Here is a 27,612-nt window from a genome sequence, read left to right on the forward strand (position 1 = left end):
GGAAAGCCCTGTATAAGTTCAGTAAATTTTAGATATTTTTGGTAAATTTGATAGATTTAGCCATAGTTACCAGATCTTATTGTAAACATGGCTAGAACGATCCAGTTTGTAGTCACTTAAAGAGATGTTAGGTTTTTATTATTTCTGTGAGGTACAACTTATGTACAATAAAATGTACAGATACTAATTATAGAGTTTAAAGTGTTTGAGAAATGCATACCCATAAAGCAACCAACCTATTATGATTTAGAACTTTTCCATCACCCCAGTAAGTTCCCTCATGACTTTTCCCATCACTCTCCATCCTCCTTTCCAACCAACCCATACAAACATTATTCTGAATTCTATCACCAGATTTTAGTTTTACCTCTTCTCAAACTTTAGATAAATGGAATTATGCTTTGTGTTTGACTTTTTTCTTTCAACATGATTTTGAGATTCATCTGCATTGCATGTACTAGTGACTTGTTTCTTTTTTTTGCCAGGTAATTTTCCATTGCATGAGTATATCAATTTGTTTAACCATTCACTTGCTGATGGACATTTGGGTTGTTTCTAGTTTGGGGCTATTGTAAATAAAGTTGCTGTGAACATTCTTCTACAATCTTTTGTAGAAATAAGTTTTCATTTCTTTCGGGTAAATACCTAGAAGTGATATTGCTGGGTCATACGGTTGTACATGTTTAACTTTACAAGTAACTAGTAAAGAGTTTTGCAAAGTGGCTGTATCATTTCATACTCACCTGCAACATGTGAGAGTATCGGGTGTTCCACAACATCACCAACACTTGGTAGATGAACTCTTTTTTACTTTTAGCCATTTTAGCATGTGGGTGGTAACATCTTATTATAGTTTTAATTTGCGTTTTCCTGAGTGAATATTTTGAGCACTTTTGATGCACATTGGTCATTTTAATATTTTTTACATAAAGTGTCTTTTTCCTACTCTTTATTTGGTTGTCCATTTTATCATTGAGGTATAGAAGTTCTTTAAATATTCTGGATATGATCCTTTACAGATATATATATTGTGAATGCTTTTACCCAGTCTGTGGGTGGCCTCTTCATATTACTAGTAGTGTTTTCTTGGTGAACAAGTTTGAGTTCTGATGATGTCTAATTTATCAGTTTTTTAATTTTATGGTTTATTGTTTCTGAGTCTTGTGTAAAAATTTATGTCTACCAAAATTTGTGAAGATATATTACAATTTCCTTTCAGAAGTGTTACAGTTTTATCTTTCATGTTGGGTCAATGATTTATCTCAAATTAATTTGTATGTATAGTTTGAGGTAGGAATCAAGGTTCAATTTTTTTTTCCATCAGATATCCAGTTGTTTCAGCACCATTTGTAGAGAAGACTTTCCTGTGTTTGCCCAGTGTGTTGTTTTGATACATTTGTAAAAACAAATTTATAACATAAGGGTGAGCCTATTTCTGGACTTTGTATTCTGTTCCATTATGTATTCTTACATATTTGTCCCTTAAGTATGTTTCATTATGGATTCTTATCTCAACACCATACTTATTTGATATTGTAGCTTTAAATTAAGTATAAGTCCTCCAACTTTATTCTACTTTTTCAAGGCTATTTTGACTATTCTAGTCATTTGCATATAAATTTTAAAAATCAGCTTGTCAATTTCTATAAAAACTTTTATAGATTTTTTTAAAGAATTAAGACTTTTATGGGTTTCCCTGGTGGCGCAGTGGTTGAGAGTCCGCCTGCTGATGCAAGGGACACGGGTTCATGCCCCGGTCCGGGAAGATCCCACATGCCGTGGAGCGGCTGGGCCCGTGAGCCATGGCCACTGAGCCTGCGCGTCCGGAGCCTATGCTCCGCAACGGGAGAGGCCACGACAGTGAGAGACCCGCGTACGGAAAATAAATAAATAAATAAAAGAATTAAGACTTTTAGAGTAGTTTAAGATTCATAGCAAAATTGAGGGAAGGTACAGAGGTTTTCCAAATAACTCCTGCCCCCACAGATGCACAGACTTCCCCATTATCAACATCCCCTATCAAAGTGGTACAGTTATTTAAATTGATGGACCTCCATTGACAGATTATATTCACACAAAATCCATACATTCTATGACTTGGACAAGTTATGACATGTGTCCATCATTATGAAAACAGACACAGTATTTTCACTGCCCTAAACATCCTCTGTGTTCTGCATATTCATCTCTCCTTCCTCTCCATTCCCTGGCAACCATGATCTTTTACTATCTCTACAGTTTTATCTTTTCCAAAATGTCATATAGGTGGACTCATACAGTATATAGCCATTTCAGACTGGCTTCTTTTATTTAGCAATATGCATTTAAGATTCCTTTGTGTCTTTTCATGATATGATAGCCCTTTGTGTGTGTGTGTGTGTGTGTTTCTTCAAAAATATTCAATTGTCTGGATATATCACAGTTTATTTATGCATTCAGTTACTGAAGGACATCTTGGTTGCCTCTAAGTTTTGGCTGTTATAATTAACGCTGCTTAAACATCTGTGTGCACATTTTTGTGTAGACATACGTTTTCAGGTCTTTAAATACTAAGGAGCACAACTGCTGAATTATATTGCAAGAGTACATTTAGTTTTGTAAGTAATTGCCAAACTGTATTCCAAAGTAACTGTACCATTTTGCATTCTCACCAGCAATGAATGAGAGTTCAATATTCAATTTTTTCCTAATTTGTTTTTCTCTCTGTGCCTTATTTTGTCTTCAGATTCATTTATGCATTCTTCTATTCTGTTCAATCAGTTATTTTATTTATTTTTTTTACATCTATATTGGAGTATAATTGTTTTCCAATGGTGTGTCAGTTTCTGCTTTATAACAAAGTGAATCAGCTATACATATACATATGTTCCCATATCTCGTCCCTCTTGCGTCTCCCTCCCTCCCACCCTCCCTATCCCACCCCTCCAGGCGGTCACAAAGCACCGAGCTGATCTCCCTGTGCTATGCGGATGCTTCCCACTAGCAATCTACCTTACGTTTGGTAGTGTATATATGTCCATGCCTCTCTCTCGCTTTGTCACAGCTTGCCCTTCCCCCTCCCCATATCCTCAAGTCCATTCTCTAGTAGGTCTGTGTCTTTATTCCTGTCTTACTCCTAGGTTCTTCATGACATTTTTTTTCTTAAATTCCATATATATGTGTTAGCATATGGTATTTGTCTTTCTCTTTCTGACTTACCTCACTCTGTATGAAAGACTCTAGGTCTATCCACCTCATTACAAATAGCTCAGTTTAGTTTCTCTTTATGGCTGAGTAATATTCCATTGTATATATGTGCTACATCTTCTTTATCCATTCATCTGATGATGGACACTTAGGTTGTTTCCATCTCTGGGCTATTGTAAGTAGAGCTGCAATGAATATTTTGGTACATGACTCTTTTTGAATTTTGTTTTTCTCAGGGTATATGCCCAGTAGTGGGATTGCTGGATCATATGGTAGTTCTATTTGTAGTTTTTTAAGGAAACTCCATACTGTTCTCCACAGTGGCTGTATCAATTTACATTCTCACTAACAGTGCAAGAGGGTTCCCTTTCCTCCACACCCTCTCCAGCATTTATTGTTTCTAGATTTTTTGATGATGGCCATTCTGACTGGTGTGAGATGATATCTCATTGTAGTTTTGATTTGCATTTCTCTAATGATTAGTGAAGTTGAGCATTCTTTCATGTGTTTGTTGGCAGTCTGTATATCTTCTTTGGAGAAATGTCTATTTACGTCTTCTGCCCATCTTTGGATTGGGTTGTTTGTTTTTTTGATATTGAGCTGCATGAGCTGCTTGTAAATTTTGGAGATTAATTCTTTGTCAGTTGCTTCATTTGCAAATATTTTCTCCTATTCTGAGGGTTGCCTTTTGGTCTTGTTTATGGTTTCCTTAGCTGTGCAAAAGCTTTGAAGTTTCATTAGTTTCCATTTGTTTATTTTTTTTTTATTTCCATTTCTCTAGGAAGTGGGTCAAAAAGGATCTTGCTGTGATTTATGTCATAGAGTGTTCTGCCTATGTTTTCCTCTAAGAGCTTGATAGTGTCTGGCCTTACATTTAGGTCTTTAAGACATTTTGAGCTTATTTTGTGTATGGTGTTAGGGAGTGATCTAATCTCATACTTTTACATGTAGCAGTCCAGTTTTCCCAGCACCACTTATTGAAGAGGCTGTGCTTTTCCACTGTATATTCCTGCCTCCTTTATCAAAGATAAGGTGACCATATGTGCGTGGGCTTATCTCTGGGCTTTCTATCCTGTTCCATTGATCTATATTTCTGTTTTTGTTCCAGTACCATACTGTCTTGATTACTATAGCTTTGTAGTATAGTCTGAAGTCAGGGAGCCCGATTCTTCCAGCTCCGTTTTTCATTCTCAAGATTGCTTTGGCTATTCGGGGTCTTTTGTGGTTCCATACAAATTGTGAAATTTTTTGTTCTAGTTCTGTGAAAAATGCCAGTGGTAGTTTGATAGGGATTGCATTGAATCTGTAGATTGCTTTGGGTAGTAGAGTCATTTTCACAATGTTGATTCTTCCGATCCAAGAACATGGTATATCTCTCCATATATTTATATCATCTTTAATTTCTTTCACCAGTGTCTTATAATTTTCTGCATACAGGTCTTTTGTCTCCATAGGTAGGTTTATTCATAGATATTTTATTCTTTTTGTTGCAGTGGTAAATGAGAATGTTTTCTTGATTTCACTTTCAGATTTTTCATCATTTGTGTATAGGAATGCCAGAGATTTCTGTTCATTAATTTTGTATCCTGCTACTTTACCAAATTCATTGATTAGATCTAGTAGTTTTCTGGTAGCATCTTTAGAATTCTCTATGTATAGTATCATGTCATCTTCAAACAGTGACAGTTTTACTTCTTCTTTTCCAATTTGGATTCCTTTTATTTCCTTTTCTTCTCTAATTGCGGTGGCTAAAACTTCCAAAACAATGTTGAATAAGAGTGGTGAGAGTGGGCAACCTTGTCTTGTTCCTGATCTTAGTGGAAATGCTTTCAGTTTTTCACCATTGAGGACGATGTTGGCTGTGGGTTTGTCATATATGGCCTTTATTATGTTGAGGAAAGTTCCATCTATGCCTACTTTCTGCAGGGTTTTTTTTAAATCATAAATGGGTATTGAATTTTGTCCAATGCTTTCTCTGCATCTATTGAGATGATCGTATGGTTTTTATCCTTCAATTTGTTAATACAGTTTATCACATTGTTTTGCATATATTGAAGAATCCTTGCATTACTGGAATAAACCCCACTTGATCATGGTGTATGATGCTTTTAATGTGCTGTTGGATTCTGTTTGCTAGTATTTTGTTGAGGATTTTTGCATCTATGTTCATCAGTGATATTGGCCTGTAGTTTTCTTTCTTTGTGACATCCTTGTCTGGTTTTGGTATCAAGGTGATGGTGGCCTTGTAGAATGAGTTTGGGAGTGTTCCTCCCTCTGCTATATATTGGAAGAGTTTGAGAAGGATAGGTGTTAGCTCTTCTCTAAATGTTTGATAGAATTTGCCTGTGAAGCCTTCTGTCCTGGGCTTTTGTTTATTGAAATATTTTTAATCACAGTTTCAATTTCAGTGCTTGTGATTGATCTGTTCATATTTTCTATTTCTTCCTGATTCACTCTTGGTGGGTTGTGCATTTCTAAGAATTTGTCCATTTCTTCCAGATTGTCCATTTTATTGGCATATCGTTGCTTGTATTAATCTCTCATGATCTTTTGTATTTCTGAAGTGTCAGTTGTTACTTCTCCTTTTTCATTTCTAATTCTATTGATTTGAGTCTTCTCCCTTTTTTTCTTGATGAGTCTGGCTAATGGTTTATCAATTTTGTTTATCTTCTCAAAGAAGCACCTTTTACTTTTACTGATCTTTGCTATCGTTTCCTTCATTTCTTTTTCCTTTATTTCTGATCTGATCTTTATGATTTATTTCCTTCTGCTAACTTTGGGGTTTTTTAGTTCTTCTTTCTCTAATTTCTTTAGGTGCAAGGTTAGGTTGTTTATTCTAGACATTTCCTGTTTCTCAAGGTAGGACTGTATTGCTATAAACTTCCCTCTTAGAACTGCTTTTGCTGCATCCCATAGGTTTTGGGTTGTTGTGTCTCCATTGTCATTTATTTCTAGGTATTTTTTGATTTCCTCTTTGATTTCTTCAGTGATCACTTGGTTATTAAGTACTGTATTATTTAGCCTCCATGTGTTTGTATTTTTTACAGATCTTTTCCTGTAATTGATATGTAGTCTCATAGCATTGTGGTTGGAAAAGATACTTGATAGGATTTCAATTTTCTTAAATTTACGAAGGCTTGATTTGTGACCCAAGATATGATCTGTCCTGGAGAATGTTCCATGAGCACTTGAGAAAAATGTGTATTCTGTTGTTTTTGGATGGAATGTCCTCTAAATATCAATTAAGTCGATCTTGTTTAATGTATCCTTTAAAGCTTGTGTTTCCTTATTTATTTTCATTTTGGATGATCTGTCCATTGGTGAAAGTGGGGTGTTAAAGTCCCCTACTATGAATGTGTTACTGTCGATTTCCCCTTTTATGGGTGTTAGCAATTACCTTATGTATTGAGGTGCTCCTGTGTTGGGTGCATAAATATTTACAATTGTTATATCTTCTTCTTGGGTCGATCCCTTGATCATTATGTGGTGTCTTTCTTTGTGTCTTCTTATAGTCTTTATTTTAAAGTCAATTTTGTCTGAGATGAGAATTGTTATTCCAGCTTTCTTTTGGTTTCCATTTGCATGAAATATCTTTTTCCATCCCCTTACTTTCGGTCTGTATGTGTCTCTAGGTCTGAAGTGGCTTTCTTGTAGCCAGCAAATATATAGGTCTTGTTTTTGTATCCATTCAGCCAATCTGTGTCTTTTGGTAGGAGCATTTAGTCCATTTACATTTAAGGTAATTATTGATATGTATGTTCCTATTACCATTTTCTTAGTTGTTTTGGGTTCGCTGTTGTAGATCTTTTCCTTCTCTTGTGTTTCTTGCCTAGAGAAGTTCCCTTATCAGTTGTTGTAAAGCTGGTTTGGTGGTGCTGAACTCTCTCAGCTTTTGCTTGTCTGTAAAGGTTTAATTTCTCCATCAAATCTGAATGAGGTCTTTGCTGGGTAGAGTAATAATGGTTGCAGGTTTTACTCCTTTATCACTTAAGTGTGTCCTGCCAGTCCCGTCTGGCTTGCAGTTTCTGCTGAAAGGTCAGCTGTTAACCTTATGGGGATTCCCTTGTATGTTATTTGTTGTTTTTCCCTTGCTGCTTTTAATATGTTTTCTTTGTATTTAATTTTTGATAGTTTGATTAATATGTGTCTTGGCATATTTCTCCTTGGATTTATCCTCTATGGGACTCTCTGTGTTTCCTGGACTGGGTTTACTATTTCCTTTCCCATATTAGGGAAGTTTTCAAGTATAATCTCTTCAAATATTTTCTCAGTCCCTTTCTTTTTCTCTTCTTCTTCTGAGACCCCTATAATTCGAATGTTAGTGCATTTAATGTTGTCCCAGTTGTCTCTGAGACTGTCTTCAGTTCTTTTCATTCTTTTTTCTTTATTCTGCTCTGCAGTAGTTATTTCCACTATTTTATCTTCCAGGTCACTTATCCATTCTTCTGCCTCAGTTATTCTGCTATTGATCCCTTCTAGAGTATTTTTAATTTCATTTATTTTGTTGTTCATCATTGATTTCTTCATCTTTAGTTCTTCTAGGTCCTTGTTAAATGTTTCTTGCATTTTGTCCATTCTATTTCCAAGATTTTGGATCATATTTACTATCATTATTCTGAATTCTTTTTCAGGTAGACTGCCTATTTCCTCTTCATTTGTTAGGTCTGGTGGGTTCTTATCTTGCTGCTTCATCTGCTGTGTGTTTTTCTGTCTTCTCATATGCTTATCTTACTGTGTTTGGGGTCTCCTTTTTACAGGCTGCAGGTTCGTACTTCCCGTTGTTTTTGGTGTCTGTCCCAAGTGGCTAAGGTTGGTTCAGTGGTTTGTGTATGCTTCCTGGTGGAGGGGACTAGTGCCTGTGTTCTGGTGGATGAGGCTGGATCTTGTCTTTCTGGTGGGCAGGTCTACGTCTGGTGGTGTGTTTTGGGGTGTCTGTGGCCTTATTATGATTTTTGGCAACCTCTCTGTTAATGGGTGGGGTTGTGCTCCTATCTTGCTAGTTGTTTGGTATAGGATGTCCAGCACTGTAGCTTGCTGGTCGTTGAGTGAAGCTGGGTGCTGGTGTTGAGATGGAGATCTCTGGGAGATTTTCACCATTTGATATTATGTGGAGCTGAGAGGTCTCTTGTGGACCAGTGTTCTGACATTGGCTGTCCCACCTCAGAGGCATAGCACTGACTCCTAACTGCAGCACTAAGAGCCTTTCATCCACACGGCTCAGAATAAAAGGCAGAAAAAGTAGAAAGAAAGAATTAATAGTAGTAGAAAGAAAGAAAGAAAGGAGTGAGGGAGCGAGAAAGGAAGGAAGGAGGGAAGGAAGAAAAAAGAAAGAAAGAAGATAAAGTAAAATAAAATAAGATTATTAAAACAAAAAATAATTATTAAGAAAAAAGTTTAAAAACACAACAACAACAACAAAAAAGGAAGGATAGAACTGTAGGACAAATGGTGGAAGCAAAGATATACAGACAAAATCTCACACAGAAGCATACACATACACAATCACTAAAAGAGGAAAAGGGGGAAAAATCATAAATCTTGCTCTCAAAGTCCACCTCCTCAATTTGGGATGATTTGTTGTCTATTCATGTATTCCACAGATGCAGGGTACATCAAGTTGACTGTGGAGCTTTAATCCGCTGCTTCTGTGGCTGCTGGGAGAGATTTCCCTTTTTCTTCTTTGTTCTCACAGCTCCCAGGGGCTCACCTTTGGATTTGGCCCTGCCTCTGCGTGTAGGTCGCAGGAGGGCATCTGTTCTTTGCTCAGACAGGACAGGGTAAAAGGAGCCACTGATTCGGGGTCTCTGGCTCACTCAGGCCTGGGGAGGGAGGGGCACGGAGGGCGGGGTGAGCCTGTGGCGGCAGAGGCCAGCGTGACATTGCAGCAGCCTAAGGCGTGCCGTGCATTCTCCCAGGGGAGTAGTCCTTGGATCCCGGGACCCTGGCAGTGGTGGGCTTCACAGGTTCCCCGGAAGGGGGTGTGGATAGTGACCTGTGCTCGCGCAGAGGCTTCTTGGTGGTGGCAGCAACAGCCTTAGAGTCTTATGCCTGTCTCTGGGGTCCGCGATTTCAGCCACGGCTCGTGTCCATCTCTGGAGCTCCTTCAAGCAGCGCTCTTAATCCCCTCTTCTCGCGCACCAGGAAACAAAGAGGGAAGAAAATGTCTCTTGCCTCTTTGGCAGGTCCAGACTTTTCTCCGGACTCCCTCCAGGCTAGCCGTGGTGCACTAACCCCCTGCAGGCTGTGTTCACGCCACCGACCCCAGTCCTCTCCCTGCATCCTACCGAAGCCCGAGCCTCAGCTCCCAGCCCCGCCCACCCCGGAGGGTGAGCAGACAAGTGTCTTGAGCTGGTGAGTGCTGGTCGGCCCTGATCCTCTGTGCAGGAATCTCTCCACTTTGCCCTCTGCACACCTGTCGCTGTGCTCTCCTCCGCAGCTCTGAAGCTTTCCCCCTTCGCCATCCACAGTCTCTGCCCGCGAAGGGGCTTCCTAGTGTGTGGAAACCTTTCCTCCTTCACAGCTCCCTCCCACTGGTGCAGGTCCTGTCCCTATTCTTTTGTCTCTGTTTATTCTTTTTTCTTTTGCCCTACCCAGGTACGTGGGGGGTTTCTTGCCTTTTGGGAGGTCTGAGATCTTCTGCCAGCGTTCAGTAAGTGTTCTGTAGGAGTCGTTCCACGTGTAGATGTATTTCTGGTGTATCTGTGGGGAGGAAGGTGATCTCCACGTCTTACTCTTCCGTCGTCTTCCCAGAAGCTTCAATCAGTTATTAATAACACTCAAAATTATATTTTTCAGTTATAACCTATATTTTACTTTCAAATCCCTACTGAAAATTTCCATAGTTTCATTAGTATATTAGTATATTAGTATGTTAGTATACTAGTATACTAGAATATACTAGTATATACTAGATACATATATACTAGAATATACTAGTATATTAGTATATTCCATAGTTTCATTAGTATATTAGTATATTTATTAGTATATTTTAACATATTAATCATAGTTATTTTAGCTTCCTTGTGCATTTATTGGTAAATTTCTGTTGACTGACTTTTCCCTTGACTATAGCTCATATCATCCTGTGTAGCAATTTTTATCTTGGATATTCAAGGTGATGGGTTATTTAGATGTTGTATTCTGCTATCTTCTCTTAAGTTAAGGTGTAGTATGCAGTTAAATTATTGGCAGGTTACCTTGGAGGCTTGGTTTTTTTTTTTTTTAGAGTGGATTTATTTTTAGTGTTTTCTTAGTCCTACAATGAATCTCTTAGTTTTGGGGAGTAGTGTTTATTCTCATACATAGTCCTTCTGGGGTTTCCATAGAAGGGTTGAGGTGTTTACCAAGCCCCTCTCACTTGTAAGGATGTGAATCTAAACTTTGTCTCCCCTGTGCTGGACAGCACCTGAAAATTCTGCTCATATCTTTCAATCTTCCAGATATTGTTTTCCTCTTGAACTCCTTGGAGTTTTAGGTGAGCATGCACAGCTTAGGGGTCAACCGAGATTTGAGGAAAATTTATAAGCAGATTTTTAAATTTCCATTTTCTGTGTATCCCTTATTTATAGGGGATACAGCTGCTCTTTAAGTGCTATTCACCTTTTTTTAACTCTATATTTAAAATATTGAATGTTTCTGCTTTATTTCTAGACCTCATATAGTATAAACTGAGGAGTACCCTCAGATGATAAATCTAATAAGTATGTATTTCCCTCAGGGTGGTTCCACTTTTTTCAAGGGTCAAACCCTCTCCAGTTCATGCTTTTTTTGGCCACTCTCCATCACCTTCAAAAAAATTTTAAGATCTTATCCAGAGGTCATAATTGTTAACTATAGAGGGTTAGTCTCATACAACCTACCAGAGCTGAAACTCCAAAGAAACATTTTGTTTGTGTCTTTAGTTTACCCTTGGAAATTAAAAAATAGTATATACTTATATTTATCAATATAATTAAATGCATAAGCCCTGTGTCATTATACCATAACAGGATTTCCTTAATTTTTTTATGCGGAGTTGGGTTTCTTTCTAAGGTTGTGATATATATGTCTATCTTTGTTTTGTCTGAAGCTGAACTCATTTTTCTTTAAAACATGGTTTTCCTCTAATGTTTTTTTTTTTCAGTAAATAGTACGCAGTTGTTTAACCCAGAAACCAAGAATGTATCCCTAAATCCTCTCTTTTCTTTAATCTTATCATCCAAGAGGCAGTAACGGCAAAGACTTAGGGAACAGGATCTGCTGGGATTTAAACCCTGCACTTTCTCTTATTAGCTGCAAGATCTTGTATTAAGTCTCTTTAAATGCTTAGACTTGGGGCTTCCCTGGTGGCGTAGTGGTTGGGAGTCCACCTGCCAACGCGGAGGATGCGGGTTTGTGCCCCTGTCCGGGAGGATCCCGCATGCCGCGGAGCGGCTGGGCCCGTGAGCCATGGCCACTGGGCCTGCGCTTCCGGAACCTGTGCTCCGCAACGGGAGAGGCCACGGAAGTGTGAGGCCCGTGTACCACAAACAAACAAACAAAAAATGCTTAGACTAGTTCCTGGCGCAAAGTAAGTGTCAAATAAATGTGTTATTTTATACCAGCAATTAAAAAATCAGTCAATCAATTGATCAATTCTTAACCATTCATTACTTATCATCACTTAAATCTTTCCATTTCTCTGCCATTTCCTAGTCTAAGGCCTCACTCCCTCCTGAACAGCCATAATAACCACCTAATTGTTCTCTTGATTCTACTCCCCTGCCCCGATTTATTCTCCATACTACAGCCAGATTGAGCTTTTCAGAACAAATTGGCCATGTCAACTCTGCTATGAAATACCCTCCAGTGGCTTCCATTTGTTTTTGGCATAAATTCCCATATTAATTCTTACCATGACTATATGGCTTTGTGTTATGTAGCCTCTGTTTTTCTCTCAGGCACACTCCAACCACACTGGCCTTTTAAAAAAAATATATTATTCCTGAACTCACCTATCTCCTATTTACTTTGGGACATTTGTACTCACAATCTCTTTCAAGTCTCAGCTTCATTGTTACTTCTTCAGGGTAAACTTTGTTTTTCAACCTTCCTTTCTAACATATCCTGGTTCAATTAATCTAAAAGCTGGTTTTTGAGAAGATTAATAAAATTGGTAAGACAGACCATGAAAAAGAGAAAAGACCCAAATTACCAATATCAGAAATAAAAGACAGAACATTACTGCAGACCCTGAAGACATTAAAGGATAAAAATAAATTTATAAGGAATTTTATGGCCATAAATTGGACAAATTAGATGCAACGCACAAATTTTTTGAACAGACACAAATTGTCAAAGCACACTCAAGAAGAAATAGGTAACCTGAATAGTCCTATATATATTTTTTAAATGGAGTTCATAGTTAAAAACCTTTTAACAAAGGATACTCCTGGCCCAGCTGGCTTCACTGGTGAATTCTGCCGAACATTTAAAGAAGTAATACCGCTCCTACACAAATCTTTCCCCAAAATACAAGAGGTGGGAATTCTTTCCAACTTATTCTATGAGGCTTGCGTAGTTTCTGACAGGAAGTGTTTTGCAATTTTTATCTTTATTCTTCTATATGTAATACTTTTTTTTTCTGACTGCCTTAAAGATTTTCTCTGAATCTTTTTTTTTTTTTTTTCTTTTTCAGCTATTTGAATATGATGTGTCCAGGTGTGTGGTGTTGTTTGGGGAGTGCTGGTGGTGGTGTATATCATGCTTGGTGTCCTCTGAGCTTGGATCTGTGTTTTGATGTTTTTCATTATTTTAGGAAAATTCTTGGCCATTGTTTATTAAAATGTTTCTCATACCCCATTCTTTCTTGCTTACGATTACATATACGTTAGACCTCTTAATATTGTCTGCAGGTCTTAGGTTCTTTGCTCTCTGTTTTCTCTCTCTCTCTTTTTTTTTTTTTTTTTTTTGCTTTAATGTTTCAGATTGGGTAATTTCTATTGACCGATCTTTAAGTGCACTCATTTTTTCCTGGGCTCAGCAGTGTTGAATCCACTTCAGAAGTGTTGATTGAAGGCATTCTTTATCTCTTACCATGATTTTTATTTGTAGCACTTCCATTTGCATTTTTCTTTAAGTTTTCATCTCTCTGCTGAAACTCTCCATCTGTTCGTGCATGTTGCCCACATTTTCTACTAGAGCCTTTAACATAATAATAGTTACTTTAAATTCCTCTCTGATTGTTCCAACAAGTGAGTCATATCTGGGTCTTGTTCTGTTGTCCCTTAACAATGATTTTTAAAATCGAATCTAATAATTTTTGGTTGATTGAAATAAGACATTATAGGTAGGATAGTAGAGACTCTGGTAAATAGTATTTATGCCTGATAAAAGGGCATGCCTCTTCTTTTATGTGTTAGCATATGGTATTTATCTATTTCGGACTTACTTCCCTCTGTATGACAGACTCTAGGTCAATGCACCTCAGTAAAAATAACGCAATTTCATTTCTTTTTATGGCTAAGTAATATTCCATTGTATGTATGTGCCACATCTTCTTTATCCATTCATTTGTTGATGGACACTTAGGTTGCTTCCATTTCCCGGCTATTGTAAAGAGTGCTGTAATGAAAATTGTGGTACATGTCTCTTTTTGAATTATGGTTTTCTCAGGGTATATGCCCAGTAGTGGGATTGCTGTGTCATATGGTAGTTCTATCTTTAGTTTTTTAAGGAACCCCCATACTGTTTTCCATAGTGGCTGTATTAATTTACATTCCCAGCAACAGTGCAAGAGGGTTCCCTTTTCTCCACACCCTCTCCAGCATTTACTGTTTGTAGATTATTTGATGATGGCCATTCTAAGTGGTGTGATGTGATAACCTCATTGTAGTTTTGATTTGCATTTCTCTAATGATTAGTGGTGTTGAGCATCGTTTCATGTCTTTGTTGGCAATCTGTACATCCTTTTTGGAGAAATATCTATTTAGGTCTTCTGCCCATTTTTGGATTGGGTTGTTTGTTTTTTTGGTATTGAGCTGCATGAGCTGCTTGTATATTTTGGAGATTAATCCTTTGTCAGTTGCTTCATTTGCAAATATTTTCTCCCATTCTGAGGTTGTCTTTTCATCTCGTTTATGGTTTTCATTGCTGTGCAAAAGCTTTTAAGTTTTGTTAGGTCCTGTTTGTTTATTTTTGTTTTTATTTCCATTTCTCTAGGAGGTGGGTCAAAAAGGATCTTGCTGTGATTTATGTCATAGAGTGTTCTGTCTATATTTTTCTCTAAGAGTTTGATAATTTCTGGCCTTACATTTAGGTCTTTAAGACATTTTGAGTTTATTTTTGTGTATGGTGTTAGGGAGTATTCTAATTTCTTTCTTTTACATGTAGTTGTCCAGTTTTCCTAGCACCACTTATGGATGAGGCTGTCTTTCTTCCATTGTATATTCTTACTTCCTTTATCAAAGATAATGTGACCATATGTGCGTGGGTTTATCTCTGGGCTTACTATCCTGTTCCGTTGATCTATATTTCTGTTTTTGTGCCAGTATCATACTGTCTTGATTATTGTAGCTTTGTAGTATAGTCTGAAGTCCAGGAGCCTGATTCCTCTAGCTCCATTTTTCTTTCTCAAGACTGCTTTGGCTATTCGGGGTCTTTTGTGTGTCCATACAAATTGTGAAATTTTTTGTTCTAGTTCTGTGAAAAATGCCATTGGTAGTTTGATAGGGCTTGCATTGAATCTGTAGATTGCTTTGGGTAGTATAGTCATTTTCACAATGTTGATTCTTCCAATCCAAGAACATGGTATATCTCTCCATCTGTTTGTATCATCTTTAATTTCTTTTATCAGTGTCTTCTAATTTTTTGTATACAGGTCTTCTGTCTCCTTAGGTAAGCTTATTCCTAGGCATTTTATTTTTTTGTTGCCATGGTAAGTGGGAGTGTTTCCTTAATTTTTCTTTCAGATTCTTCAATCATTAGTGTATAGAAATACAAGGGATTTCTGTGCATTAATTTTGTATCCTGCTACTTTACCAAATTCATTGATTAGCTCTAGTAATTTTCTGGTAGCATCTTTAGGATTTTCTATGTATAGTATCATGTCATCTGCAAACAGTGACAGTTGTAGTTCTTCTTTCAGATTTGGATTCCGTTTATTTCTTTTTCTTCTCTAATTGCTGTGGTTAAAACTTCCAAAATTATGTTGAATAATAGTGGTGAGAGTGGGCAAACTTGTCTTGTTCCTGATCTTAGTGGAAATGTTTTCAGTTTTCACCATTGAGAATGATGTTGGCTGTGGGTTTGCCATATATGGCCTATACTATGTTGAGGTAAGTTCCCTCTATGCCTATTTTCTGGAGGGTTCTTATCATAAATGGGTGTTGAATTTGGTCAAAAGCTTTTTTCTGCATCTATTGAGATGATCATATGGTTTTTATCCTTCAGTTTGTTAATATGGTGTGTCACATGATTTGTGTATATTGAAGAAGGCTTGCATTCCTGAGATAACCCCCACTTGATCATGGTGTATGATCCTTTTAATGTGCTATTGGATTCTGTTTGCTGGTGTTTTGTTGAGGATTTTTGTATCTATGTTCATCAGTGATATTTACCTGTACTTTCCTTTTTTTGTGAGATCTTTGTCTGGTTTTGGTATCAGGGTGATCGTAGCCTTCTAGAATGAGTTTAGGAATGTTCCTCTCTCTGCTGTGTTCTGGAAGAGTTTGAGAAGGATAGGTGTTAGCTCTTCTCTAAATGTTTGATAGAATTCGCCTGTGAAGCCTTCTGGTCCTGGGCTTTTGTTTGTTGAAATATTTTTAATCACAGTTTCAATTTCAGTGCTTGTGATTGGTCTGTTTATATTTTCTATTTCTTCCTGGTTCAGTCTCAGTAGGTTGTCTTCTCTAAGAATTTGTCCATTTCTTCCAGGTTGTCCATTTTATTGGCATAGAGTTACTTGTAGTAATCTGTCATGATCCTTTGTATTTCTGCAGTGTCAGTTGTTACTTCTCCTTTTTCATTTCTAATTCTATTGATTTGAGTCTTCTCCCTTTTTTTCTTGATGAGTCTGGCTAATGGTTTATCAATTTTGCTTATCTTCTCAAAGAACCAGCTTTTAGTGTTATTGATCTTTGGTATCATTTCTTTCGTTTCTTCTTCATTTATTTCTGATCTGATCTTTATGATTTATTTCCTTCTGCTAACTTTAGTGTGTTTTTGTTCTTCTTTCTCTAATTGCTTTAGGTGTAAGGTTAGATTGTTTATTTGAGATTTTTCTTGTTTCTTGAGGTAGGATTGTATTGCTATAAATTTCCCTCTTAGAACTGCTTTTGCTGCATCCCATAGGTTTTGGGTCATTGTGTTTTCATTGTCATTTGCTTCTAGGTATTTTTTGAATTCCTCTTTGATTTCTTCAGTGATCTCTTGGTTATTAAGTAGTGTATTGTTTAGCCTCCATGTGTTTGTATTTATTCACAGATTTTTTTTTGCTGTAATTGATATCTAGTCTCACAGTGTTGTGGTTGGAAAAGATATTTGATACAATTTCAATTTTCTTAAATTTACGAAGGCTTGATTTGTGATCCAAGATATGATCTATCCTGGAGAATGTTCCATGAGCACTTGAGAATAAAGTATATTCTGTTGTTTTTGGATGGAATGTCCTATAAATATCAGTTAAGTCCATCTTGTTTAATGTGTCATCTGAAGCTTGTGTTTCCTTATTTTCATTGTGGATGATCTGTCCCTTGGTGAAAGTGGGGTGTTAAAGTCCCCTAGTATTATTGTGTTACTGTTAATTACCCCTTTATGGCTGTTAGCATTTGCCTTATGTATTGAGGTTCTCCTATGTTGGGTGCATAAATATTTACAATTGTTATATCTTCTTCTTGGATTGATCCCTTGATCATTATGTGGTGTCCTTCTTTGTTTTTTGTAATAGTCTTTATTTTAAAGTGTATTTTTCTGATATGGGAATTGCTACTGTAGCTTTCTTTTGATTTCCATTTGCATGGAATATCTTTTTCCATCCCCTCATTTTCAGTCTGTAAGTGTCCATAGGTCTGAAGTGGGTCTCTTTTAGACAGCATATATATGGGTCCTGATTTTTTATCCATTCAGGGAGTCTATGTCTTTTGGTTGGAGCATTTAATCCATTTATGGTAATTATCGATATGTATGTTGCTATTACCATTTTCTTAATTGCTTGGGGTTTGTTACTGTAGGTCTTATTCTTCTCTTGTGTTTCCTGCCTAGAGAAGTTCCTTTAGCATTTGTTGTAAAGCTGGTTTGGTGGTGCTGAATTCTCTTAGCTTTTGCTTGTCTGTAAAGGTTTTCATTTTTCCGTCAAATCTGAATGAGATCTTTGCTGGGTAGAGTAATGTAGGTTGTAGGTTTTCCCCTTTCATCAGTTTACATATGTCCTGCCACTCCCTTCTGGCTTGCAGAGTTTCTGCTGAAAGATCAGCTGTTAACCTTATTGGTATTCCCTTGTATGTTATTTTTCGTTTGTTGTTTTTAATATTTTTTCTTTGTATTTGACTTTTGATAGTTTGATTAATATGTGTCTTGGTATGTTTCTCCTTGGATTTATCCTGAATGGGAATCTCTGCACTCTCTGGACTTGATTGACTATTTTCTTTCCCATGTTAGGGAAGTTTTCAACTATGATCTCTTCAAATACTTTCTCAGTCCCTTTCTTTTTCTCTCCTTCTTCTGTGACACCTATAATTCAAATGTTGGTGTGTTTAGTGTTGTCCCAGAGGTCTCTGAGACTGTCCTCAATTCTTTTCATTCTTTTTTCTTTATTCTTCTCTGCAGTAGTTATTTCCACTATTTTATCTTCCAGGTCACTTATCAATTCTTCTGCCTCAGTTATTCTGCTGTTCATTCCTTCTAGAGAAGTTTTAATTTCATTTATTGTGTTGTTTATCATTGTTTGTTTGCTCTTTATTTCTTCTATGTCCTTGTTAAACATTTATTTTCTCCATTCTATTTCTAAGATTTTGTGTCATGTTTACTATCATTACTCTGCATTATTTTTCAGGTAGACTGCCTATTTCTTCTTCATTTGTTTGGTCTGGTGGGTTTGTACTTCGATCCTTCATCTGCTGCTTATTTCTCTGTCTTCTCATTTTGCTTACCTTACTGTCTTTGGGGTCTTGTTTTCACAGGCTGCAAGTTTGTAGTTCCCATTGTTTTTGGTGTCAGTCCCCAGTGGGTAATGTTGGTTCAGTGGGCTGTGTAGGCTTCCTGGTGTAGGGAACTAGTGCCTGTGTTCTGGTGGATGAGGCTGGATCTTGTCTTTCTGGTGGGAAGGACCACGTCCTGTGGTGTGTTTTGGGGTGTCTGTTAACTTATTATGATTTTAGGCACCCTCTGTGCTAATGGCTGGGTTTGTGTTCCTGTCTTGCTAGTTGTTTGGCATTCGGTGTCCAGCACTGGAGCAAGCTGGTCGTTGAGTGGAGCTGGGTCTTAACGTTGAGATGGAGATCTCTGGGAGAGCTCTTGCCAATTTATATTACATTGGGCCAGGAGGTCTCTGGAGGTCCAGTGTCCTGAACTCGGCTCTCCTACCTCAGAGTCTCAGGCCTGACACCCAGCCGGAGCACCAAGACCCTGTCAGTCACACGGCTTGACCTCTGGTTTTCTAGTTGCTTCTGGTGTCGATAGCATGAAATGTCCCAGCTCAAGCACAAATATGATTCAGGCATGTACAAGCAAGCCTGGAGTTAGAGGGAAGCCTCCAGGGATTAGTTGCAGGAATCTCTGAAGAGACTGGGGCTTACCTAAGGCTGTCTGTGCCATCATATCTCTTCATCTACCATCTTGTAGGACAGTCATCTGCTAGTGTTGGAGGGTCTCTTGCAGAGGCGGGTGGTGTCTGTGGCTCACCATGGGGACAGGGACACTGGCGGCAGAGGTTCTGGGAGGTGCTCCTTGGCATGAGCCCTTCCAGTGTCCACCATTAGCCCCAACCTACAATGACTTCTTAACTGGTGTCTCTGGCCCCAGTACGTACAATATATTCTCCATAGTGCTGCTAGAGCTTTTATTTAATAATAAAAACCCATGTTTCATTGTGTTCAAAATCCTATTCCAAAAGGCTTCTGTTGCCTTCAGAAGTAATCATGGCATTTAAGACCTTTTATTACCTGGGGCATGTATCTTCCCACTCTCAACTCACACTCAGTAATCCTATTCAAAACTTTAGGTGGCTCCAGTTGTATAGAGAAGAAAGAGTAAATTCCTTATCATGGCGTTTAATACCTTTCATCACACACAGAGCATCAGTTTGTGTGCTCAACAAATGATCGTGTTCAACTGAACATGGAATTACCATGTACCTATTGTTCATACTGTTGATTTGTCACTTGCTTCTTTTATGCTAGTATTAGCCCTTTATGTATGGCTGTCTTTGCATTCCTTGAACACACAGTCTCCCTTCCTGCCACAGGATTTCACTACATACTGTCACCGAGGCCTACAGTGTTCCTTCCACTCCCCACCGCCCAACTGCTGACTATCCTTCCTTCCTGAATCCTCAGAAATTAGCAGAGCTCTTTGCACATAGTAGATGTTTCATACATGTTTATTGAAAGAATAAATAAATAATTCTCCAGCCAAACTGGAGCAGTTTTAAAATTTTGTATTTAGAAGCAAAAATATCTTTGTGAAGGAACTCTTACTTGGAACCCCAATGCATAAAGAAGAAAAAGCAGAGTGCTGTAGCTGCAGGTGAGCGGGTACTGGCAGGGATGGGGTGGGTACACAGAAAGCTTAGAGCTCAGTATGCCTGCTGAGTCTTTAGTCTAACTCTAAGGTCTCTTTCCTGGACCCTAAGGCAGCTTATAAGAATCTGCAGGCTCCACGGAAGGCAGCTGGAACACCTCTGCTCCAGGCAATTATTCTGGGGAAAAAAAAGAGGAGGCAGTGGTGTGATAAACACCTGATGACCCAGTAGTGAACTCAGGAAGCTCTCTCTGCATTAATCAAAGTGAGGGTAGTTACCATTTTCAGGCATATTTCTCTCCTGGCTTTTTAATCATAAAATGTTTATTTAAAAGTCAACAGAGAAGACCCTTTCCCTCTTGCCAACTCTTGTTTTATCTCTACTTGGTCAGAATCACTTAAGGGGCAAATTCATAAAATGATTATTGAGGGTAATTTCCTATTCTGCATTCAAAACAAGGCACTACCTTGTGAAATGGTGTTGTTTTGGGGCAGTAATATACATATTGTAGCATTCCATTAAATCCTTTTCATTTATGCTCTTCACTCTGTGAAGGTTACTGACAGTTGATTTAAAATATGTATTACTTTAGTGGGTAAGAGTACATAAAATCACTAAATCAAATTTGCCACGAGCATAAACTCAGAAAAATTAAACATGTGGACAGTCACCAAGGACAAAGGGCCAGCACACTCCCATATATTTTCTCTTCTTGAGTCTGTGTTAAGTGGCTAATTCTTCTTGCTTTAAGCATGACTGTGAAGTTTCTTTTGGAATCATCTCTCATTTTTAGTGGCTGCTACCTTGTGCATCAGAGGGATCAGAGTGAATGTTACAGAAAAAGAAGTGTTTAAAACCTCTTTTTAAAAGGTGTGGGGAAATCAAAAGCGTATTTTAAAACAAACAAACAAACGAAATCAATGGGCTTCTTGTGTCTTTTTGTGTATCTTGCTTGAGTCAGCACATTTACTTCTGACAAGTATCCTTGGCAGTACTTTGTTCTCTCACAAAGGGGTTGCCAGTATTCACAAATTGACCAATTGTGAAACATCCTTTTCATCCCTACTTTCTTCCTATGCCACTTCCTCTCCTTTTACCTTCATAATGTCTGACATTTCATTGCATAGAATGCCAGGTATAGGTGATTGAATGTGCTTGTAAAAAACAACCCCCCAAATAAAAGCTTATTTCTCTTCCATGATTCTATACTTTGTAGTGGCCCACATATGAAAAGGATTCAAAATATACCAGGGCTTGTAGACTTTCCCTTAACAAATGAACTAGTTAGGATGATAATGTTAATTTAATTTGAGTGGCAATGGATCAATATCACTCTATTTAAAAGGTACTAACACACTTATTTTTCGGTACAGTGCAAGCTTTATTTTGAGAACTTCCCATGCTCTACATACCATACTAGGTGCTGGGGTTACAGAATAGCCTCTACTTTCAGGACACTCATAATCAGCTGCTGGGAGAAAGGGGCAGGCAGATGAACCACTCAGTGCACTGTGGTGTTTATTCTAATAGAGATTATGCTCAGGGTACTACTGGTTAGGATTACTCCAGGATGTGCAGGCCCCAGGCATGTATTTATTCAGGGACCTCAGTCTACATAAACAATTTGACTAAAAAAATTTATTACAATGGTGATCATCGTGTAGTGTATAGAAACATTGAAACACTACATTGTGTGCCTGTAAATAACAGTGTTGTGTGTCAATTATACTGCAATTAAAAAAAAAGTATTACAAAATCATGAGCCCATATGAGGTGTATTGACTTACTGATGAAGATCTAGAATAGTAGGAAGAGAAGAAGTACCTAGGTATTTGTTTTGTGTCCAGTCAGTGCACTTGAGGATTCTTGTAGTGTCTGGACACTATTTCTTGATGTTTTTCATCGTCAAATGTGCCATTTCTAACTAATTTGATAGTCCCCCCATGAGGAAAAGATGGATAGCTACATTATTATTACTCACAATGCCATGGCTGTTAGGGGCTGTTTGTATTAAAACAATATAGATCTTTTGGCTTCTGCAATTTTCTAAAAGTATTTAATGCTCACTACAACAGTAATCATGATGCTCTATCAACTACCAGGCCGCCCATGAAGACTTACTGCCTAAAAGCTGTTACCGTGATTCACTGATGATAACAACAAATTCAAGTCTTACCAAGAATTTTCAGGAGAAAGTGAAAAATAATTCATTTTCTGATCATCTTAAGTTTATTGTTCATGATGTCATAGTATAAAAATAGAACAACACATCTTCCAAACATGTCTTCTCTTTAGCCCAACAATCACTGTGTTTCTAGAATATGATCTCTTTCAATGTTGATTGTACTTATGACTTCTGTATATCTCCACCCATGGAATAAAGGAGCAAGGGGCCCATGGGTAAGTGAAAAGAATGATCCAGTTAGCACAAGGCATTTCTGTTCCTCATGGTCCTCATTCAGCAACCTTAAGAGGACCCAAAACAGCATGATGTCAACACAGTGATCAGAGGCAAGAGAGAACATTGATGAGAGGACCTGTTTTTACTGCAAAGCATAGAAAGCCCTCAGAGGAGATAGGTCCTGGGGGACTATCTGACACATGGTATAAGGTATTGGGGGTGAAGGGATCTCCTTAGGTGCCAGTAGTTGCGGGGGTTGGCACATAGAATAAAGCATGCCTGATGACACCTCTGCCACCCTCAGGTACTATAGACCAGAGGCAGCACCATGATTAGAACATAGATGAATGCGAACAGAAACAAGAGTCTACATAGAGGGCTAAAGCAGAAAGGTTGGTGGTGGATCATCAAAATTCCAGACTCCTGGACTTGTCTTGGGTTCCATGTGAATGAGCGTCATCCCAAATCAGCATGTCAGCACCATTCTGGCCACTAAACTACATGCTATCCTGTGAAAGAAATACTGCAGTGGCCAATAAAAGCATTTTGCTTACTTCTTGCAATCAGATCCCGGCCATGGGGCCCTCCAGAGTTCCTTGGGGCATGTGGTCAATCCCACCTGTGGGATAGTGGGTGGGAGTGTGGCTTGAGGGAAAAAAATGGGGACAAGGTCCCATACACATCCAGGTCTAGTCTCAGGGCATCACATCTAGATGGTATTGCTGGCCCTCATTCATTCCAGGTGCTGGAAGGTGATATGGAAAATTTCAGGGAAGGTACTACAAAGTTCAAGTCCCTAGAGACACAGGGCCTGGAATGCAAGCCTGCTGGTCTGAATCTAAAAGTGGTACTGATTGACACAAGGGCAAAGATGTAGGCATCCAATTAGCCTGGGGGAAAGGAAGACCAGGTAGGCTTTCTGAAGAGGTTCTGTTTTAGCTGTGTTTTGGAGGACAATGTGACATTAGGTAGCTAGAAAGGGGAGGAAGAACATTGCAAGCAGAGAGGACCATGGGTTTAAAGCATAGAGATTGTGAAACCACAAGTTATATTGCAAAGCTATGAGTACATTATTGTAGCTGGAGTGAAGAAGGCCAGTAGGGCCTTGTTATTCCAAGTCGGCACTGGCCGACTAATAGCATTAGTATCACCTGGGAGCTTGTTAGAATGCAGAATTTTGGGTCCCACCCTAGACCTACTGAGAGTACCCCTATTTTAACAAGATCCCTTTACCCTTCATTCATGTGAAATTTGATGTTTGAAAAGCTTTTAGGTTCCTTAAAATGGGCGTTCAATGGTGAGTCGAAGTCAGATACCAGAGTTTGGATTTTACTCTATAAAGTAGGAGGACTCATTGTATTTCAAGCAAAGGATTAAAACGATGATATTCAGGTTTTAGAAGAGTCTGTAGCTGCAGTGTAAAGGAACTGCAGATGAATAGGCTGTGGGAATGAGCTGATTGAAAAGTCTACTGCCATAGCCTAGGCAAGATAAGAGCAGAGGTCAAATTACAGCAGTGGAATGGAGAGGTGGGAAACAGAATTGTAAAACATGTTTGAGGGTGAGGCAGACTGAAGAGACTAGGATGCAGTAAACTAATCTGAGTGATTGGGCAGAAAGCAGCAAGAAAGAGGATGTAAGATGAAGATGAAGAGATTTTGTGGAAGAAGATGATGAGTTTGAGGTATGTGAAGGATATCCAAGAAGAAATGTCCAGAAGAGATGAATATGGGGCTAGAACTCAGAGGAGAGTGTGGACTGAGATGGGGCTAGAACTCAGAGGGGAGTGTGGACCTAACTGAGGTCTAGTCCTCTGAAACAAAGGCTAACGGATAATCTCAAATACAACAACAACAATAATACTACTAACAAATGGGAGAAGCTACAATTTAACAAGCATCTACTCTATATAAGACACTTCTACTTTCTGAGAAAAACATTCTAACATGGTGAAAAAATTTAGTGGGAAAAGTTGATGGTTAGGAGAGATGAAAACAATCACATGTATTCCTAGACAAACTAAGGGCTACATATGAACATGAACAGAAAGAGAATATGTGATTATTTAAATCTAAATGTTAATTTAAAAAATGCCACTATTATAGAACAGATAAACAGCATTATTTACGTTTTAAAGTAATGAATGAACCCATGTTGTCCCCAATTTACTAATTATCTTCTTGCATCACAGCTTAATTGTTCCCTAATGAATGCCTTGCCATTTTCAAATACTGATTAATTACATTAAAAAATTCATAATTTTCTGACTTCTTGTGTAGATTGGTTTAGATACACAGACTCCAGTTACACATTCTGGGTGGGGTACCCCCCAAATCTAATAAGGACATTGTTAATGAAACTATTATCCAGTCCATGCTAATTTTGGGAAGAAGTGCAGGAAAGAATTACAAACCCAGGGAATAAAAAACAAATTCCCCACATTTACATGTTTACCCCTGAATTTTTCATATTAAAGGATAATGAAAAAAGAGACAAAAGTCTTGTTTGATAACTTCTTCTGGTTCCCATAATACTTGATATGTTTAACTCATTGTGCTGGAGTATCACCAATTGCTGAGGGGCCTTTTTTTTTTTTTTTGGTAGTATTTACAGGTATATTTTCTCCTAGTTGTATATAAGCATTTTTTTAATGAAAATATTTTATTTTAGGAACCTAGATTCCTGTCCTCTAATCTGTCTGAATTGTCTAAGTTAACATGGGATTCACTTACACTTGTTTGTCCTTAAGCCTTTAGGGGCTACCTAAAGTTAGAGTACCAGTACTCTGGAGGGTGGGGCCCATGTAACCTACATTCGCCATGATTGTGAAATGGAGCTGAGCACATTAGAAGCACATGCTCTGACTCTGTGGGAGATGCACCATTCTGACCTTGACTTTGACTTCATTAGCACTTGGTCCAAATAACTGAATTCCATTACTGATGGACTAGTTGATTGTCTGATGACTGGTTCACCTAGTATTGCTCTTTGGTAGCCTCAGGTTGGAATTTGTTAGCCTTTTGGAAAGAAAAATAATTCTTAAAACTAAATCTCTTTCTTTCTTTTTTGACATCATCATCAATCTTTCCAAGAGAGCACTGCTCAGTATTACCTTTGGAGTTCAGCAGGTACTGATTTGAATCCTTCCTCTGCCATTCACTTAGCAACAGTGTGACCTGGACAGGTCATTCAAAGAAACTGGGCATCAAGGAAGCTGTGCATATTGGATGAGATGTAAGTTAGTTGACAGGTGCAGAATACTTGTACAGTGTATGTCATGTGGTAAATATTGAAAAAATGGTGACTAGCATTATTATTATCACTATTACTGTACTCATAATAATCTTGGAATAAAATTATAGCCCCTTAAAGGTGGAAGGAAGCAAAAAGATCATGTGGAGAAAGAATCTGAGACCCAGAGACATGAAGTGAATTTTCAAGGTCACACAGTTTGTGAATAGCAGAACTGGGACTGGAACCAAAATTTCCAGATTCCTGTACCAAAACCCTTCCCATCTTGGAAGGTGCCTTTACTGTGTAACAGGTTTGAGGTCTTCCATAGTGAGAAGCAACACCTAAAGCACATGCTACTAAATAAAGAAGATACATGAGAAAACTAAGTGCTAAAAACACAGTCTTCAGCAAAGAGATGGCAAGATGGGGTGAGATTAGATGAAAGCTCAAGGAAAGAGGTGCCTGCCTTGTAGGGTCCCAGACACAGGGGAGCCCAATAATAGAGGTGGGATGATTTAAATAGCTCCTCATGGAGGTAATTAATTCACCACATAGAAATGTCCATCTCACTGCCAATGGCCACCACCTGATCATACCTAATTATCTTTCTGCTGTGGTTACTTTTTTTTTTCAATATTGCTGGAGACATACCTCTGTACTCATTTCTACATTGGTCTGTTCCCTGAGAGCAACTGAGTTGTAACCCCTCTCTCTGGCAAAACAAAGGTGACATTTTCTCTCAGTTTCTAATACCCCAGCAAAATACTACATACAGATTTATACATTTAGCCTGGGTTTAAATCCTGAGATGCTCTAGCCAGCACTCTAAGTTAGGAAATTGTCTATTATGGGTGCTGAATGGCAAAAGGTCAGAGACAGTGTAAGACTGTGATGAGTTCCTTATTTAAAAGTAATGTGAATCATACAATACTTGAATTTCTTAGATCACCAATATAAACATTTTAGACAAGTTATGCTTTTGAAATTATGTACATGCTGAGTGTACAACTAATTTCCTTAAATTAACCTCTATTATTGGTACACATATTCTTTAGCATCTGGAATATCCATTAAATATAGACTAAAATACATTCTTTTTTTTTTGTGGGGGGCTGCACTGCATGGCTTGAGGGAGCTTCCCCAAACAGGGACTGAACCTGGGGCCATGGCAGTGAAAGCACTGAGTCCTAATCACTGAACTGCCAGGGAAGTCCTAAAATACATTCTTCCCCTTTGGATTCCAAACGAACACAGGTGTTCCTTGACCTCCTCTGCCCTCACAAACTGGTGTACTAATCAATTTCCAAATAGGTAGATTGGGCTTGAAATAACATCAACAAAAGCTCTTTATTTCACTTATGTGTCAGTAATTTTAAATGGCACTTTCTATGTACCAGGTATTGTTATAAATACTTTATAAGTATAAACTTACGTAATCTGCATCACAAATTTATGAGAGGACACTATCATCATGCCCATTGTGCAGATAGGAAATCAGAGGTATAGAGAGGATAAATCGTGTACACAAATCACACAGCTCATAAGTAGGAGAAGCAATATTCAAATTTAGCAGTCTGGCTCCCGCATCTCTGCTCTTAAAGATGAAGAACGTGAGACAGGAAGAGGTGAAACAAATTGGCTAAGGTTACAAAAGTAAGGGGCAGAGCCAGGAATAAGAACCAGCATTTCATACTAGTACCAGTACGTACAGTTGTCCACCACTGCATGCTTTTGCCACTTAATCACTGTGCTCTCATAAGCAATCTACTTCTGCTAAACTTAAACACAAATTATGTTCTTCATTCAACCAACATTTATTTACTGCCCTGGGAATTGAAAGATGAATAAGATTTGGCCCTTCCTTCTGAGAGTTCCCAGTCTATAGAGGATAAAAAAACAAGAGTTTAGCAGGAGACATGATGGGTAAGTGCTGCAAAAGGGGCAAAATAAAGAAGCAGGGATAATTTTGATTGGAAGGAAAAATAGGAGGAGACTTCAGAGATGGTGCTATCTCTGTTTGACTTTAATGGATGAGGAATAATATTTGTACAATATTAATTGATGTTCCTTCCTGATATTTTCCAACCTAGCTTCT

The sequence above is a fragment of the Tursiops truncatus genome, chromosome 7 (genome assembly GCF_011762595.2).
Source record: "Tursiops truncatus isolate mTurTru1 chromosome 7, mTurTru1.mat.Y, whole genome shotgun sequence".
NCBI lineage: Eukaryota > Metazoa > Chordata > Mammalia > Artiodactyla > Delphinidae > Tursiops > Tursiops truncatus.